This window comes from Phyllobates terribilis, unplaced genomic scaffold (genome assembly GCF_046119375.1).
Source record: "Phyllobates terribilis strain yellow unplaced genomic scaffold, ASM4611937v1 Scaffold_4__5_contigs__length_816908805, whole genome shotgun sequence".
Taxonomy (NCBI): domain Eukaryota; kingdom Metazoa; phylum Chordata; class Amphibia; order Anura; family Dendrobatidae; genus Phyllobates; species Phyllobates terribilis.
In genome coordinates this window covers 42596120-42614440 of record NW_027362764.1, presented here as the reverse complement: position 1 = coordinate 42614440, position 18321 = coordinate 42596120, and the positions used below count along the sequence as shown (strand labels likewise).

General features: G+C 43.8%; 1 pseudogene; it reads right to left on the bottom strand.

Moving 5' to 3' along the window:
• LOC141264889 (scinderin-like) overlaps positions 1-18321 on the bottom strand; it is a 113089-nt pseudogene that overhangs the window by 78162 nt on the left and 16606 nt on the right.

Genomic DNA, 18321 nt, shown 5'->3' with positions numbered 1-18321 from the left:
CTGAGGCAGAGGGTAAGGGGAGTGGGAAGAAGAAAGCCATCTAACTCAATCACCAATGATGGCGGTACCCACTCCGTTGACGCTGGCTTCCATTAATGTCGCCAGCATTAAGTCAAATATGGCTAGATTTGCGGCCTTTGATTTTCTCAGCCGGGTTGAAGCTGACATTTTCTTTTTGCAAGAGACCAGGCTGCCAAATATGGCAGAGGTGTTTATAGCTAAGAGGGAGTGGAGACTCGGGCCCTCCTATTGGTCTCTTGCGGCCGAGCCGTATAGCGGAGTGGCGGTCCTTTTTACCGCACCAGTAGAATGCCGACGGGTTATTGAGTTAGAAATGGGGAGGTGCCTGATATTAGATGTCCTCATGAAGGGACAGGAGCTTCGGCTCATTAACATTTATGGTCCCCAATCTAAGTGGGACCGGAAGTGTCTCTTTACGAGGATCAAGCCCTACCTTTTTACGAGTCGGCAGGTCGTCTTTGGAGGGGACTTCAACACTGTCACGAGGCCCCGGGATAGAGGAGGTTCCAGAGACAAGCTGACTTATGATAGCGTCGCCCTTAATAGTATAACTAGTGAGGCTCGCCTGGTGGATGTCCACATCCGGCACACCGCAGGCCATGAGGGGTTCACCTATCATAGAGGTAACTGTAGGTCCAGGATAGACAGGTTTTATTTAAAGGAGGAAGCCGTCTCTTCAGCAGTATCTGTTGTTGAGGTGGAGTTCTCCGATCACTGTATGATTTTGTTTTCCCTGAATGTTACAGAGACCCCTCGGATGGGAAGAGGCTTTTGGAGGCTCAATTCGTCTCTCTTGGAAGAAGCGGAGATAAGACAGTCCTTTGAGGATTTTCTTCAGAGCCAGGTACCCTTACTGGATCTTTGTAGTAGTAAGTCAGAGTGGTGGGAGATGTTCAAGAAAAGGGTGGCGAGATTCTTCCGCCAGCTCTCGAGCCTCAGGAGCCTGGACAGGTATCGCCTGTATCAGGGCCTGAGGAGGAAACTCGAGCATCTTGTCTCAACTGGAGGTAGCCGCGAGGAGATCTCCAGAGTGAAATCTTTGCTAATGAGGTGTCAGTATGATAGACACGCATCTTTGGTTTTTGAGAGGGATTACGGGAAGTACCGCTCGCCCGACCCTTACAGAAACTGCAAGATGTCAGTGAATAGTAAAGTTGTTACAGGACTGGTTGACACTATGGGGTCCCTGAAAAGATCCAGATCGGGGATCCTGGAGGTCGTCAGATCCTTCTACTCGCACCTCTTGGGGAAGAGGGATCTGGATTGGGATGAGATGTCGGCTTTTCTGGCTGAAGCCGTCCCCGAACCAGGGGTAGACCCCTCTCTTGGCGTTTTGACAGAGATGATCAGGGAAGAGGAAGTTAAGTTGGCGATTGAAGGGCTTGCCCTGAAGAAATCTCCCGGTCCGGATGGCTTAACATCTGAATTCTATAAGACCTTTAAGGACGCCTTGGTTCCCCTCTTGACTGAGGTATTCAATGAGTGTCTTTCCTCGGGCACTCTGCCAAAGTCAATGAGGAGGTCTGCCCTGATCATCTTGTCAAAGGGTAAGGACCCATCTTGCATTGAGAATTGGCGTCCCATAGCGCTTCTCAATGCAGACAGGAAGGTTTTGGCAAAGGTGCTGTTTAATCGGCTGGTGAAATTTGCACCCCAGCTCCTTTCGGGGGCCCAGCATTGCTCTGTTCTGGGCCGCAGTACAATTAGTGCTGTACTCTGTGTCCGAGAGGCGGTGGAGCAGGGTAGGGCTGGCCACTGGAAGGGGTACATGCTGTCATTGGACCAGGCAAAAGCGTTTGATTGGGTTAATCATGAGTACCTCTGGTCTGTCCTTCTGAGGTATGGCCTGCCGGGGGGGTTCGTTGATTGGCTTAAGACCTTGTACGCTGGGGCAGAGAGTTTCCCGCTTGTGAACGGTTGGATTGGCAGCTCTTTTGAGGTTGGGTTTGGTGTTCGCCAGGGTTGTCCCTTGAGCCCGCTATTGTACGCGATTTCGATTGACCCACTTCTTAGGAGGGTGGAGCGTGGACCGTTAGCTGGGATCGGGATGGACCGGGCAGCACCGGAAGCCACTCTGAGAGTGGTGGCGTATGCCGATGACGTCACCGTTTTTGTTTCCTCTGATGGGGAGGCAGAATGGCTGATGTCAGAGGTAAATCGCTACTCGGAAGCATCCGGGTCTAAGATCAACCGGGATAAGTGTGAGAGTCTCTGGCTGGGAGGAGGAGATCCTGGTTTTGATCTCCCGGACACCCTTCCAGAACCCAAAGTCTCTGCAAAAGTTCTTGGCATCGAATTTGGCCAGGGGGATTACCCCAAACAAAATTGGGACAGCAGGCTAGAGATCGCCACTCAGAAGGTGAACCAATGGAAGGGTTGGTATTTGACCCTAAGGGAAAGGGTAAACCTGATCAAAACTTACCTGCTCCCTTTGCTGATCTATCTGGGCAGTGTGTGCATCTTGCCAGAGCCTCTCTGGACTCGGGTCTACAGTTTGTTCTTTCAACTGTTATGGGGGAATAGACTGAACCTGGTCAAGAGGGAGGTTACTTACCGTACGAGGAGACTAGGAGGGTTGGGTATGGTCAACCCTGTGGTATTCCTTGTGAATACCTTCATTAAGATCAATATTGCAAACCTCTGGAAAGAGAGGGCTCCTCCGTGGGTATTCTCCTGTAAGGGATGGTTTCAGCCTTTCTTCCAGGAATGGGAGACAGGAGGGCAAGTGAAGGATCTCCGCACACCGCATGGACATCTCCCGGCTTACGCTACCATGGTTCTGAAGGTAATTCGCCGGTGGGGTCTGGGAATGTGGGAGGTCAGGACTCTGCCAAGGAAGCTCCTTGACAAAAGGGTTCTGTTGACCCATTTTCAGAGGCCTCTGGCGCTCAGGGATTGCCCAAGTCGGGATCTTGTGGTGGGTCTGCATCTTTTGAATTCTATCAGGATCCCCTCGAAGGTTTGGGACTTGGCTTGGCGCTGCTTCCATGGGAAACTGTGTGTGAGGGACAATCTGAAGTGTAGGAGCTCTGAGGACAGGAACTGTCCTCGGGAGCATTGTGGTACTATGCTTGAAAGCATGGACCACTTCCTGCTTCGTTGTCCCTTTAACACAGAGGTGTACAACAGGGTGGGCGCCTCCATTGGCTGGCCCCGGCTGGCCGGTCTCTCTTATGCGGAATGGGCCTATGGAGCATTCGGGGACCTGGGTGGTCGGGACCACTGCACCTTATTTCTAGTTAGCGCAGTGGTTAGGTATCACATGTGGAACGCACGGTGCTTAGTATCGACGCAGCGGAAAATCCTCCCAGTGGACGATGTGTTTAGGACCATACTCGGTGACCTGGTGAAGGTGCGTTCTCTGGAGTATGAGAGACTGGGTACACGGAGGGCCGCTCTCCTCTGGAGGGGCTTTTCTTTTAGTGTGCCCTAGTCTGGTCATCTCCTCTCCTGGTGGTGGGCTGCTGCTGACACCATAGATTTTTGTTTTATTGATCAGTAGACAGTGATGTAGGGCTGCAGGCGCCGAACTTGGGCTTTGTCAGTTGTGGTTATTCTATTGTTTGTTTCTGTATATATTGTATATATGGGTTTGGGTGTAGGTGTTAGGTTGGGTGGAGGGAAAAGGGGGGAGGTGGGTTAATCTTGTGGGACACTGGTTATTTGGGTGAAAAACTGGCACTGCCTGATCTGGCCTATGGACGTTGGACATGTACTGAGGCATGAGGCGCAGGACCAGCTCTCAGGTCAGTGCCGGGGAGGGACTGGTGGGCTCGAGTGTGGGGGGTTTTGTTTTGTCTTGTATATATTTGTATAGTTAGCATTTATTTTATTTATTAAAAAAAAAAAAAAAAAAAAAAAAGAATGTATATATTAGTTTGTATATAATTTGTCGGTTATTGTTTATTATATTGTTATTATTTGTTTGGTAACCGGACCAGATGTCATGGTGTAGGTAGTTATTATTGTGTATATATGTATAATATGTGTGTGAGGAGAGAGGGAGCGGCTGGACCAGTTCATTACATTGTTTATTTTCTGGTTATTAATTTTCTTATGTTTCTGTTATTATTATTGTTATGCTTTTCATTTTTATAATAAAAGATCTACAGGAGGTAACTCAGGATCAGTAATGTAATGTATGTACACAGTGACTGCACCAGCAGAATAGTGAGTGCAGCTCTGGAGAATAATACAGGATGTAACTCAGGATCAGTACAGGATCAGTAATGTAATGTATGTACACAGTGACTGCACCAGCAGAATAGTGAGTGCCGCTCTGGAGTATAATACAGGATGTAACTCAGGATCAGTACAGAATAAGTAATGTAATGTATGTGCACAGTGACTGCACCAGCAGAATAGTGAGTGCAGCTCTGGAGTATAATACAGGATGGAACTCAGGATCAGTAATGTAATGTATGTACACAGTGACTGCACCAGCAGAATAGTGAGTGCCGCTCTGGAGTATAATACAGGATGTAACTCAGGATCAGTACAGAATAAGTAATGTAATGTATGTGCACAGTGACTGCACCAGCAGAATAGTGAGTGCAGCTCTGGAGTATAATACAGGATGTAACTCAGGATCAGTACAGGATCAGTAATGTAATGTATGTACACAGTGACTGCACCAGCAGAATAGTGAGTGCAGCTCTGGAGTATAATACAGGATGGAACTCAGGATCAGTAATGTAATGTATGTACACAGTGACTGCACCAGAAGAATAGTGAGTGCCGCTCTGGAGTATAATACAGGATGTAACTCAGGATCAGTACAGAATAAGTAATGTAATGTATGTGCACAGTGACTGCACCAGCAGAATAGTGAGTGCAGCTCTGGAGTATAATATAGGATGTAACTCAGGATCAGTACAGGATCAGTAATGTAATGTATGTACACAGTGACTGCACCAGCAGAATAGTGAGTGCAGCTCTGGGGTATAATACAGGATATAACTCAGGATCAGTAATGTAATGTATGTACACAGTGACTGTGCCAGCAGAATAGTGACTGCTGCTCTGGAGTATAATACAGGAGGTAACTCAGGATCAGTACAGGATAAGTAATGTAATGTATGTACACAGTGACTGCACCAGCAGAATAGTGAGTGCAGCTCTGGGGTATAATACAGGACGTAACTCAGGATCAGTAATGTAACGTATGTATACAGTGACGGCACCAGCAGAATAGTGAGTGCAGCTCTGGGGTATAAAACAGGATGTAACTCAGGATCAGTACAGGATCAGTAATGTAATGTATGTACACAGTGACTGCACCAGCAGAATAGTGAGTGCAGCTCTGGAGTATAATACAGGATGTAACTCAGGATCAGTACAGGATAAGTAATGTAATGTATGTACACAGTGACTGCACCAGCAGGATACTGAGTGCAGCTCTGGAGTATAATACAGGATGTAGCTCAGGATCAGTACAGGATCAGTAATGTAATGTATGTACACAGTGATTGCACCAGCAGGATACTGAGTGCAGCTCTGGAGTATAGTACAGGATGTAGCTCAGGATCAGTACAGGATCAGTAATGTAATGTATGTACACAGTGATTGCACCAGCAGAATAGTGAATGCAGCTGTGGAGTATAATACAGGATGTAACTCAGGATCAGTACAGGATCAGTAATATAATGTATGTACACAGTGACTGCACCAGCAGAATAGTGAGTGCAGCTCTGGAGTATAATACAGGATGTAACTCAGGATCAGTAATGTAATGTATGTACACAGTGACTGCACCAGCAGAATAGTGAGTGCAGCTCTGGGGTATAATACAGGATGTAACTCAGGATCAGTAATGTAATGCATGTACACAGTGACTGCACCAGCAGAATAGTGAGTGCAGCTGTGGAGTATAATACAGGATGTAACTCAGGATCAGTAATGTAATGTATGTACACAGTGACTGCACCAGCAGAATAGTGAGTGCAGCTGTGGAGTATAATACAGGATGTAACTCAGGATCAGTACTGTAATGTATGTACACAGTGACTGCACCAGCAGAATAGTGACTGCAGCTCTGGAGAATAATACAGTATGTAACTCAGGATCAGTACAGGATCAGTAATGTAATGTATGTACACAGTGACTGCACCAGCAGAATAGTGAGTGCAGCTCTGGAGTATAATACAGGATGTAACTCAGGATCAGTACAGGATCAGTAATGTAATGTATGTACACAGTGACTGCACCAGCAGAATAGTGAGTGCAGCTCTGGAGAATAATACAGGATGTAACTCAGGATCAGTACAGGATCGGTAATGTAATGTATGTACACAGTGACTGCACCAGCAGAATAGTGAGTGCAGCTCTGGATTATAATACAGGAGGTAACTCAGGATCAGTAATGTAATATATGTACACAGTGACTCCACCAGCAGAATAGTGAGTGCAGCTCTGGATTATAATACAGGAGGTAACTCAGGATCAGTAATGTAATGTATGTACACAGTGACTGCACCAGCAGAATAGTGAGTGCAGCTCTGGGGTATAATACAGGATGTAACTCAGGATCAGTAATGTAATGTATGTACACAGTGACTGTACCAGCAGAATAGTGACTGCTGCTCTGGAGTATAATACAGGAGGTAACTCAGGATCAGTACAGGATAAGTAATGTAATGTATGTACACAGTGACTGCACCAGCAGAATAGTGAGTGCAGCTCTGGAGTATATTACAGGATGTAACTCAGGATCAGTACAGGATCAGTAATGTAATGTATGTACACAGTGACTGCACCAGCAGAATAGTGAGTGCAGCTCTGGAGTATAATACAGGAGGTAACTCAGGATCAGTAATGTAATGTATGTACACAGTGACTGCACCAGCAGAATAGTAAGTGCAGCTCTGGAGTATAATACAGGATGTAACTCAGGATCAGTACAGAATAAGTAATGTAATGTATGTGCACAGTGACTGCACCAGCAGAATAGTGAGTGCAGCTCTGGAGTATAATATAGGATGTAACTCAGGATCAGTACAGGATCAGTAATGTAATGTATGTACACAGTGACTGCACCAGCAGAATAGTGAGTGCAGCTCTGGAGTATAATACAGGATGTAACTCAGGATCAGTAATGTAATGTATGTACACAGTGACTGTACCAGAAGAATAGTGACTGCTTCTCTGGAGTATAATACAGGAGGTAACTCAGGATCAGTACAGGATAAGTAATGTAATGTATGTACACAGTGACTGCACCAGCAGAATAGTGAGTGCAGCTCTGGGGTATAATACAGGACGTAACTCAGGATCAGTAATGTAATGTATGTATACAGTGACGGCACCAGCAGAATAGTGAGTGCAGCTCTGGGGTATAAAACAGGATGTAACTCAGGATCAGTACAGGATCAGTAATGTAATGTATGTACACAGTGACTGCACCAGCAGAATAGTGAGTGCAGCTCTGGAGTATAATACAGGATGTAACTCAGGATCAGTACAGGATCAGTAATGTAATGTATGTACACAGTGACTGCACCAGCAGAATAGTGAGTGCAGCTCTGGAGTATAATACAGGATGTAACTCAGGATCAGTACAGGATAAGTAATGTAATGTATGTACACAGTGACTGCACCAGCAGAATAGTGAATGCAGCTGTGGAGTATAATACAGGATGTAACTCAGGATCAGTACAGGATCAGTAATATAATGTATGTACACAGTGACTGCACCAGCAGAATAGTGAGTGCAGCTCTGGAGTATAATACAGGATGTAACTCAGGATCAGTAATGTAATGTATGTACACAGTGACTGCACCAGCAGAATAGTGAGTGCAGCTCTGGGGTATAATACAGGATGTAACTCAGGATCAGTAATGTAATGCATGTACACAGTGACTGCACCAGCAGAATAGTGAGTGCAGCTGTGGAGTATAATACAGGATGTAACTCAGGATCAGTAATGTAATGTATGTACACAGTGACTGCACCAGGAGAATAGTGAGTGCAGCTGTGGAGTATAATACAGGATGTAACTCAGGATCAGTACTGTAATGTATGTACACAGTGACTGCACCAGCAGAATAGTGACTGCAGCTCTGGAGAATAATACAGTATGTAACTCAGGATCAGTACAGGATCAGTAATGTAATGTATGTACACAGTGACTGCACCAGCAGAATAGTGAGTGCAGCTCTGGAGTATAATACAGGATGTAACTCAGGATCAGTACAGGATCAGTAATGTAATGTATGTACACAGTGACTGCACCAGCAGAATAGTGAGTGCAGCTCTGGAGAATAATACAGGATGTAACTCAGGATCAGTACAGGATCGGTAATGTAATGTATGTACACAGTGACTGCACCAGCAGAATAGTGAGTGCAGCTCTGGATTATAATACAGGAGGTAACTCAGGATCAGTAATGTAATATATGTACACAGTGACTCCACCAGCAGAATAGTGAGTGCAGCTCTGGATTATAATACAGGAGGTAACTCAGGATCAGTAATGTAATGTATGTACACAGTGACTGCACCAGCAGAATAGTGAGTGCAGCTCTGGAGTATAATACAGGATGTAACTCAGGATCAGTAATGTAATGTATGTACACAGTGACTGCACCAGCAGAATAGTGAGTGCAGCTATGGAGTATAATACAGGATGTAACTCAGGATCAGTACAGGATCAGTAATATAATGTATGTACACAGTGACTGCACCAGCAGAATAGTGAGTGCAGCTGTGGAGTATAATACAGGATGTAACTCAGGATCAGTACAGGATCAGTAATATAATGTATGTACACAGTGACTGCACCAGCAGAATAGTGAGTGCAGCTGTGGAGTATAATACAGGATTTAACTCAGGATCAGTAATGTAATGTATGTACACAGTGACTGCACCAGCAGAATAGTGAGTGCAGCTCTGGAGAATAATACAGGATGTAACTCAGGATCAGTACAGGATTAGTAATGTAATGTATGTACACAGTGACTGCACCAGCAGAATAGTGAGTGCAGCTCTGGAGTATATTACAGGATGTAACTCAGGATCAGTACAGGATCAGTAATGTAATGTATGTACACAGTGACTGCACCAGCAGAATAGTGAGTGCAGCTCTGGAGTATAATACAGGAGGTAACTCAGGATCAGTAATGTAATGTATGTACAAAGTGACTGCACCAGCAGAATAGTAAGTGCAGCTCTGGAGTATAATACAGGATGTAACTCAGGATCAGTAATGTAATGTATGTACACAGTGACTGCACCAGCAGAATAGTGAGTGCAGCTCTGAAGTATAATACAGGATGTAAATCAGGATCAGTAATGTAATGTAATGTATGTACACAGTGACTGCACCAGCAGAATAGTGAGTGCAGCTCTGGGGTATAATACAAGATGTAACTCAGGATCAGTAATGTAATGTATGTACACAGTGACTGCACCAGCAGAATAGTGAGTGCAGCTCTGGGGTATAATACAGGATGTAGCTCAGGATCAGTACAGGATCAGTAATGTAATGTATGTACACAGTGACTGCACCAGCAGAATAGTGAGTGCAGCTCTGGAGTATAATACAGGATGTAACTCAGGATCAGTACAGGATCAGTAATGTAATGTATGTACACAGTGACTGCACCAGCAGAATAGTGAGTGCAGCTCTGGGGTATAATACAGGATGTAGCTCAGGATCAGTACAGGATCAGTAATGTAATGTATGTACACAGTGACTGCACCAGCAGAATAGTGAGTGCAGCTCTGGGGTATAAAACACATTTTTGTAACAGTTATTACTGTATATTTGCTTCAGTTGTCTTCCATTAAACATTAGTCATCCTTTTTGGTTGCTCACAGGGTACGTCCACAATGTAGTAAGCACATAATTATTTTGGCGTTACCTTTATGAGATCTTTGGGCTCAGTCCCATCTTCTACCACGATTAGCTTCGCTCTGCCTTGTCTTTCATTGTTGCGGATGCCGTTGGCGAGCTGCGACGCTTTGTGGAGCTCAAACTTGTTGCATTTCTCCCCGCACCACTGGTAAATTTCCTGTAGAACAAAATGCGACACGTTGCTCATCGCTTTCATCACCAGTGAATTACATCTGTGCTTACAACCTGATCAGACCCATCTTCTTTCTTCACTGGAATTTAATCACTTTCTAGGGTTTGTGCAGTGAATGGAAATCAGTCATAAATAATCACATGCTGCCGCCATTCTCACCCTACTCAATCCCCTTCAGGTCCAGTTTTGTCATTGCCTTTTATACTTCTCTGTGTTTCCAGGTTTGAAGCCTTGGAAATGGCCTAAAATGTAGAGAGGAGACTGGACCAGATGATAACCTGTGAGGGACTGGGGAAGCCGCGCCGGACTGCTATTAGTACCTTTAAAATGGAACCAAACTTAGGAAAGTTTCTTCCATTTCTTGTTGACTTTCTGTTGCAGTGTTTGTCTGTAAAAGTCTAGAAATTTAGGGGCTGATTCAATAAAACAGGCGTTTCTCATGCCAGTGTTCATGAGAGGCTGGAGAACGATGAGCCAAATTCATTAAGAGGTGCTGGCATTTTATCTGTGACGGGCAACTACTTACTGGAGTAACATTTCTGGCGTAAGAGACGCTGGCACTTTTGCTGAATTTGATAGGCGGCCATAGCCACGCTATCCCGCCCTCCCCCCGGCTCCTGCCCTGTTTATTTAGGCGGAGCTGCTTCAAACTAGCGTGAAAACACCAAAAGTAGCAAAATTTTAGAGCAGCTCTGCATTAAGCAAAACTTTTGCGACTTTTCTAAGTTTTTTTGCACTATTTTTCTAGTGAAAACACTTTGATTAATTGCCCCCCGTAGACTCCCACCGATGCCTGAAACCACTAGGCAGGAGCACACAGGTCACGCTCAAGTTCATTCATTTATCACAAAATTTCCCAAAAATTTGGATTTGCCAGAAATTTAATTTTTTTGCCATTCAATCGGCTTAAAATAAAAATATATAAATAATACTCGCCAGTTCCGGTCCTCACCTGTCCCACTATACAGCTCCGTCTGACTCTGATCACACTTCAGGACCCTGAAGAACGACAGTAGCTCGAGGAATTTGCGCAGCGGGACAGGTGAGGCCCGGGAGAGAGAAGTGATATTTTTTGATCTCTACTTTTATTATGTTCTGGGGTCTGGAGAAACTTCAGAGCAGAATAAACGTCTTTAAACTGAAAAGTCGATTCACATCAAATAAATTCAATGCAAATCAAATTTCTTGTCTGAATTCCAACTTATTTTGCAAATTAAAATTTTGCAGATTTGCTCATCTCAAGACTTTGTAAAGTTTAGTTACATTTTAAGAAGTCTGCGTCACTTTATGAATAATTTATATTCCCTTCACAGCTTCTTTGCAGCAACTCTCCAGACACAACTGATACATTGTATGATGCTCAGTGTAGGAGCATGACAAGAATTCAGGGCCAAAATAAGGGTCTTCACGTCATACTCTTCCCATTAGGCACTAACCATAACTTATTTATCAGTTGTTTTCTTTTAATTCAATGTTTTATTTCATTTTATGCTACAAAGATAAAAACAAAAAAGAAAACCCGAACATCTCAAAAACAAAAAAACACTAAAAAGAGTTTTTTTTCTACTTTTGAAAAGTGTACAGTAGATTGGCTTCAGGGTCCGGGTCTATGAACGGGCTAAGTAGTCAGGTGACCATCGGAGCAGTGGCACAGGATCCCAGTGGAAAATATTAGTTTTTTTCTTTCATAAGGGTCCCTATCATCTGTAAACTGTTTTTTTTTTTTCCCAAGTCAAAGATGAGTTCAGGAGATGGGGGGCAAGGAGGACAAAAGAAGTGGCTCATAAGTGGAGAAAGAAGCAGACATTTCTGATAACATAGATTGCAAAATTTCTTAGAATCATAGATCTGTTAAGGCTGTTGAAAGAAAAGCGCCCATTTAAACAGGACTAAAGAGTGGCTGTCGGCATTTCTTATGTCTCCTTATTTCCACTGCTGTACTTTGTTCATTCTAGAAAGAAATCCTTAATATTTTTGCATTCATTAACGACCTGATATGTGTACAGTCATGGCCGAAACTGTTGGCACTCTTGAAATTGTTCCAGAAAATGAAGTATTTCTCCCAGAACATTATTGCAGTTACACATGTTTTGTTATACGCCTGTTTATTTCCTTTGTGTGAATTGTAACAACAAAAGAAAACAGAGAAAAAAAGGCAAATTGGACATAATTTCATACAAAACCCCCAAAATGGGCCGGACAAAATTGTTGACATCCTCAACTTAATATTTGGTTGCACATCCTTTGGAATAAATAACTGTGATCAATCATTTCCTATAAGCATCAATAAGCTTCTTACTCCTCTCAGCTGGAATCTTGGACTCTTCTTATAAACTCCTCCAGGTCTCTGATATGTGAAGGCGTCTTCTCCCAACAGCAATTTTAAGATCTCTCCACAGGTGATCAATGGACTTACATCCGGGCTCATTGCTGCCACTTCAGAACTCTCCAGCACTTTGTTTCCATCCATTTATAGAGGCTTCTTGAAGTACAGTACAGACCAAAAGTTTGGACACACCTTCTCATTTAAAGATTTTTCTGTATTTTCATGACTATGAAAATTGTACATTCACACTGAAGGCATCAAAACTATGAATTAACACATGTGGAATTATATACTTAACAAAAAAGTGTGAAACAACTGAAAATATGTCTTATATTCTAGGTTCTTCAAAGTAGCCACCTTTTGCTTTGATGACTGCTTTGCACACTCTTGGCATTCTCTTGATGAGCTTCAAGAGGTAGCTTTTTGAGTCTCGTGTATCTGTCGTCAGGGTCAATATCTGCAGTCTAAAACCTTCGCCCCCAATAAAACAACTCAAGGGTCAAATGCTACAAATATGTGAAAAGATTAAGGTTAAAATGCAACAGCGGAGAAAAATGTGAGATACCGCAGTCAAAGAATTCCTGTCTCTGTCCGGTCTGCTGGTGGTTACCCAGGGAAAAAATAAAAACTTACTATAAAGTCCAATGTTCAATCCGCTAAACTTAAGCTACAAGGAATCCTCCAGATGAAAGCAGTAACCAGGTTCTCCTTCACTAGGGTCAAAGGTTCACATTGACGTTCTTGCCCTACATTGTGTTACCATGGCTAGCAGACATGTAGCCATGAGTACATTTTCTGAAATGCTAATTCACCAGCTTCGCCATATTTTTCAAAAAAGTTAAATTTTTGGTGAATTGATTTACAAGTCCTTGAAAAAGATGTGTATAACACTCTGAGGTCTCCTAGGACTGTAATGAACCCCTCTCAGGCACTTTAACGCAACTACATCCTATGTAATATCAAAGTGAACTCAACATATAGGTAAACAGATGGTAACCGTTCTTCCTTGCTGTGCTGTCACGCACTATCTGTACAATTTATTCAGAGTTTTCTGTCTTTCTCTATCTTTATTGGTCAGCTGTGACGTCTGCTCACTATCCAGATTCACCCCAAAGCGGCTGCTGTATTCCCTGTCTCTGCTTTTATACAGGCTCTGATAGTCCCTCCTGATTGGCTGTTCTATGCCATGTGATGGAATAGCTACAAGGAATTATGAGGAAGCCTAGAAGCCTACGCTGCTGTTCACGAGGTCCATTCGCCTTCTCTGGCTGATGCAATCTTTTTGAATGTGTAAATGGTAAAGGACATCTTTGGCGATGAAGTCAAGGCAAACTATTGTGTTCAGTTTGACTGAAAGAATATAATAGGTTTATAGTTATGAGTCCCGAGGGGAGCGCTCCCCTGACTGTCTAAGACTCCCAATGCCTCACAATGTGCTGATTGACAGTCTATATACATGGATGCAATCAATCAAGGTAGTCATCAGGAATTTCAGGGCCCTATACAGCTGAGGCGTTTGGGACCCCTGGAGGCAACAGAAATTGATTGTTATGGGCGGAATAAGACCAAAAAAATGTATTCAGAATAGTAATTCATTCAAGTTTCAGACCACACCCCCTGCAATAAATTCAGACCCCCAGACCAGATTGCAGCATATATTTACTGAGTTCTCTGAGTTCTCTACAACAGCATTAGGACGTTATGTGCCCCCCCCCACAGAATTTAGAGCGGCAGCAGCGGAATATGGAGCAATGGGCTGCGGGAACGCCCATGTTATTTATTGGATTTCATTTGCATCATAGAAATCCAATAAAACAGATGTCTGCCTCGTTAAGAACTCTGCACAGCTTCTTCTCCAACCACTACACCGATGCCTCCACCCTGTGCCAGTCGTTGCACTGGTTGCCCATCCAATATAGAATTCAATATAAACTATCACTCTCACCCACAAATCTCTCCATGCTTCAGCACCGCTCTACATCTCCTCTCTCTCTACCACCCTACCCGTGCCCTCCATTCTGCTAACGACCTAAGATTAATATCCTCAATAATCCGAACCTCCCATTCCCGTCTCCAAGACTTCTCACGAGCTGCGCCAGTTCTTTGGAACGCACTACCCAGCACACTTCAACTAATCTCCAATACCCACAGTTTTAAGCGTGCCCTAAAAACGCATTTCTTTAGACTGTCCTATCACCTCAACATACTTATCTAACTATTCCTGTTTTGCCCCTACAACATTTTCTTTAATACCAGGACCCTCGTATCATCTGTTCACACCCCCTACATCCACTTAATAGCCCTCTTTGTCCATACCCGTACTGGCTGGTGACCAGTTCATGCTGTATTGCTTGAACACCCTATTTATTACATTGATGGCTGGACCGTACAGTACAAGCAATTGTTACCATCCACCTTTCGTGTCTCCCCTATTTCCTCATAGGTTGTAGCTTGTGAGCAGCAGGGTCCTCTCTCCTTCTGGTATCTGTTGATTTATGTGATTATTGTTATTCTGTAATGTCTTTATTGTCTGTACAACTCCCCTCTAAAATGTAAAGTGCTGCGGAATATGTTGGCACTACAGAAATAAAATTATTATTATTTATTATTCTTACAGCTTCCGGGAGGTGCGCACCGCTGTCTGTACAGGTAGAGGAGATGCAGCAAGGGGTGACTCCAGGAGATGAGGGTCCGTACCTTTGTTTTTCATTGAAACTGCCATGGTAAGCCTTGTTTTGTTTATAAGATTCAAATAAGTTTATTGTTTATTTTTTGACATAAAGCTTTATTAAATTAAAAAAGGTGTTTTGGGGCTTTTTTGTTTACATTGTTTTCTGGAACATATTCACTAGTATTTTACTCTGCAATAATTCTGCATTTTTTATTCTACTCACATATGCAACATCATAGAGCACACACACTGCTCACATATCAGACACATACAACACACACACATACCGCTCACATATCAGACACATACAGCACACACACATACCGCTCACATATCAGACACATACAGCACACATACATACCGCTCACATATTAGACACATACAGCACACATTGCTCACATATCACACATACAGCACACATTGCTCACATATCAGACACATACAGCACACACACACACACACTGCTCACATATCAGACACATACAACACACACACATACCGCTCACATATTAGACACATACAGCACACACACACACTGCTCACATATCAGACACATACAGCACACACACATACCGCTCACATATCAGACACATACAGCACACATACATACCGCTCACATATTAGACACATACAGCACACACACATACCGCTCACATATTAGACACATACAGCACACATTGCTCACATATCACACATACAGCACACACACACTGCTCACATATCAGACACATACAGCACACACACACTGCTCACATATCAGACACATACAGCACACACACACACTGCTCACATATCGGACATATACCACACACACACACTGCTCACATATCAGACACACACAGCACACACACACACACACACTGCTCACATATCAGACACATACAGCACACACACACAGCACACACACACACACTGCTCACATATCAGACACATACAGCACACACACAGCACACACACACACATTGCTCACACATCAGACACATACAGCACACACATTGCTCACATATCACACATACAGCACACACATTGCTCACATATTGGACATATACCGCACACACACACTGCTCACATATCAGACACATACAGCACACACACACACTGCTCACATATCGGACATATACCACACACACACACTGCTCACATATCGGACATATACAGCACACACACACTGCTCACATATCAGACACATACAGCACACACACACACTGCTCACATATTGGACATATACAGCACACACAGTGCTCACATATCAGACACATACAGCACACACACACAGCACACACACACACACTGCTCACATATCAGACACATACAGCACACACACACACACTGCTGACATATCGGACATATACCACACACACACACTGCTCACATATCGGACATATACAGCACACACACACTGCTCACATATCAGACACATACAGCACACACACACAGCACACACACACACACTGCTCACATATCGGACATATACCACACACACACAGCTCACATATGACGCATACATCACACATGCAGCACACACACACCGCTCATATATCAGACACATACAGAACACACACATGCGGCTCACATATCAGACACATCGCTCATATATTACACACATACAGCACACACACTGCTCACATATCAGACACATACAGCACACACATTGCTCACATATCAGACATATACTGTGCATACACACTGTTCACATATCAGACACATACAGCACACACACTGCTCACATATCAGACATATACTGTGCACACACTGCTCACATATCAGACACATACAGCACACACACACTGCTCACATATCAGACACATACAGCACACACACACTGCTCACATATCAGACACATACAGCACACACACACAGACACTGCTCACATATCAGACACATACAGCACACACACACTGCTCACATATCAGACACATACAGCACACACACACACACACCTCACATATCAGACACATACAGCACACACACTGCTCACATATCAGACACAGAGAGCACACACATACCGGTCACATGTCAAACACATACAGCACACACACATACCGTTCACATATTAGACACATACAGCACACATTGCTCACATATCACATATACAGCACACACACATTGCTCACATATCAGACATATACAGCACAAACACTGCTCACATATCAGACAAATACAGCACAGACACTGCTCACATATCAGACACATACAGCACACACACTGCTCACATATCAGACATATACAGCGCACACACACTGCTCACATATCAGACACAGAGCGCACACACAAACCGCTCACATGTCAATCGCATACAGCACACACACACACACTGCTCACATATCAGACATATACAGCACACACACTGCTCACATATCAGATATATAAAGCACACACATTGCTCACATATCAGACACATACAGCACACACACACTGCTCACATATCAGACACATACAGCACACACACACTGCTCACATATCAGACACATACAGCACACACACTGCTCACATATCAGACATATACAGCGCACACACACTGCTCAAATATCAGACACAGAGCGCACACACAAACCGCTCACATGTCAAACACATACAGCACACACACATACCGCTCACATATTAGATACATACAGCACACATACTGCTCACATATCAGCGTTTCTGCTTAAAAAACGCATAGTGGGCACACAGCCTAAAAAAAATTATTATAATTAATATCGTGCCAAATTAATTTCACTTGAACTATCACGTGATCTATCACAGGGGATCATGTGACATGTGATACATCAGGTGGGGGGCTGCGCCTTCTAAACTGCCCGGGGTCCTTGCTACTCTTAATCCACCCCTGACTGTATGTGTCTCATATGTGAGCAGTGTGTGTGCTGTATGTGTTTGATATGTGAGCAGTGACGCTTAAAAAACGCTTGGTAGAAGGCCTGCCATGTTCCCCAATGATAATTCGCATGTGCTGTGCACATGCTGCAGAAATTTCCGCTGCGGATTATCATTGTGGAAAAATCCGCAGCATTACCAATTATTTTGCGGAAGCGCGGCGTTTTCGCCGCCATTGACTTGCATTGGAACTCATGGATTACACATCACTGCATCTGTACATGCAGAATCCATGCGTTTCAATGTGCGGATGGTACCCGGGTTTGGAGAAGAGGAGACTCTCCTGAGGACCCGGGTACCATAGTACCTGTAAAAAAAAAAGAATAAAATAAAAAATAAATATTATTACTTACCTTCTGATGGCCCCCGGTGTCTTTATCCGATGCGTCCTGGCTTGCCGGCA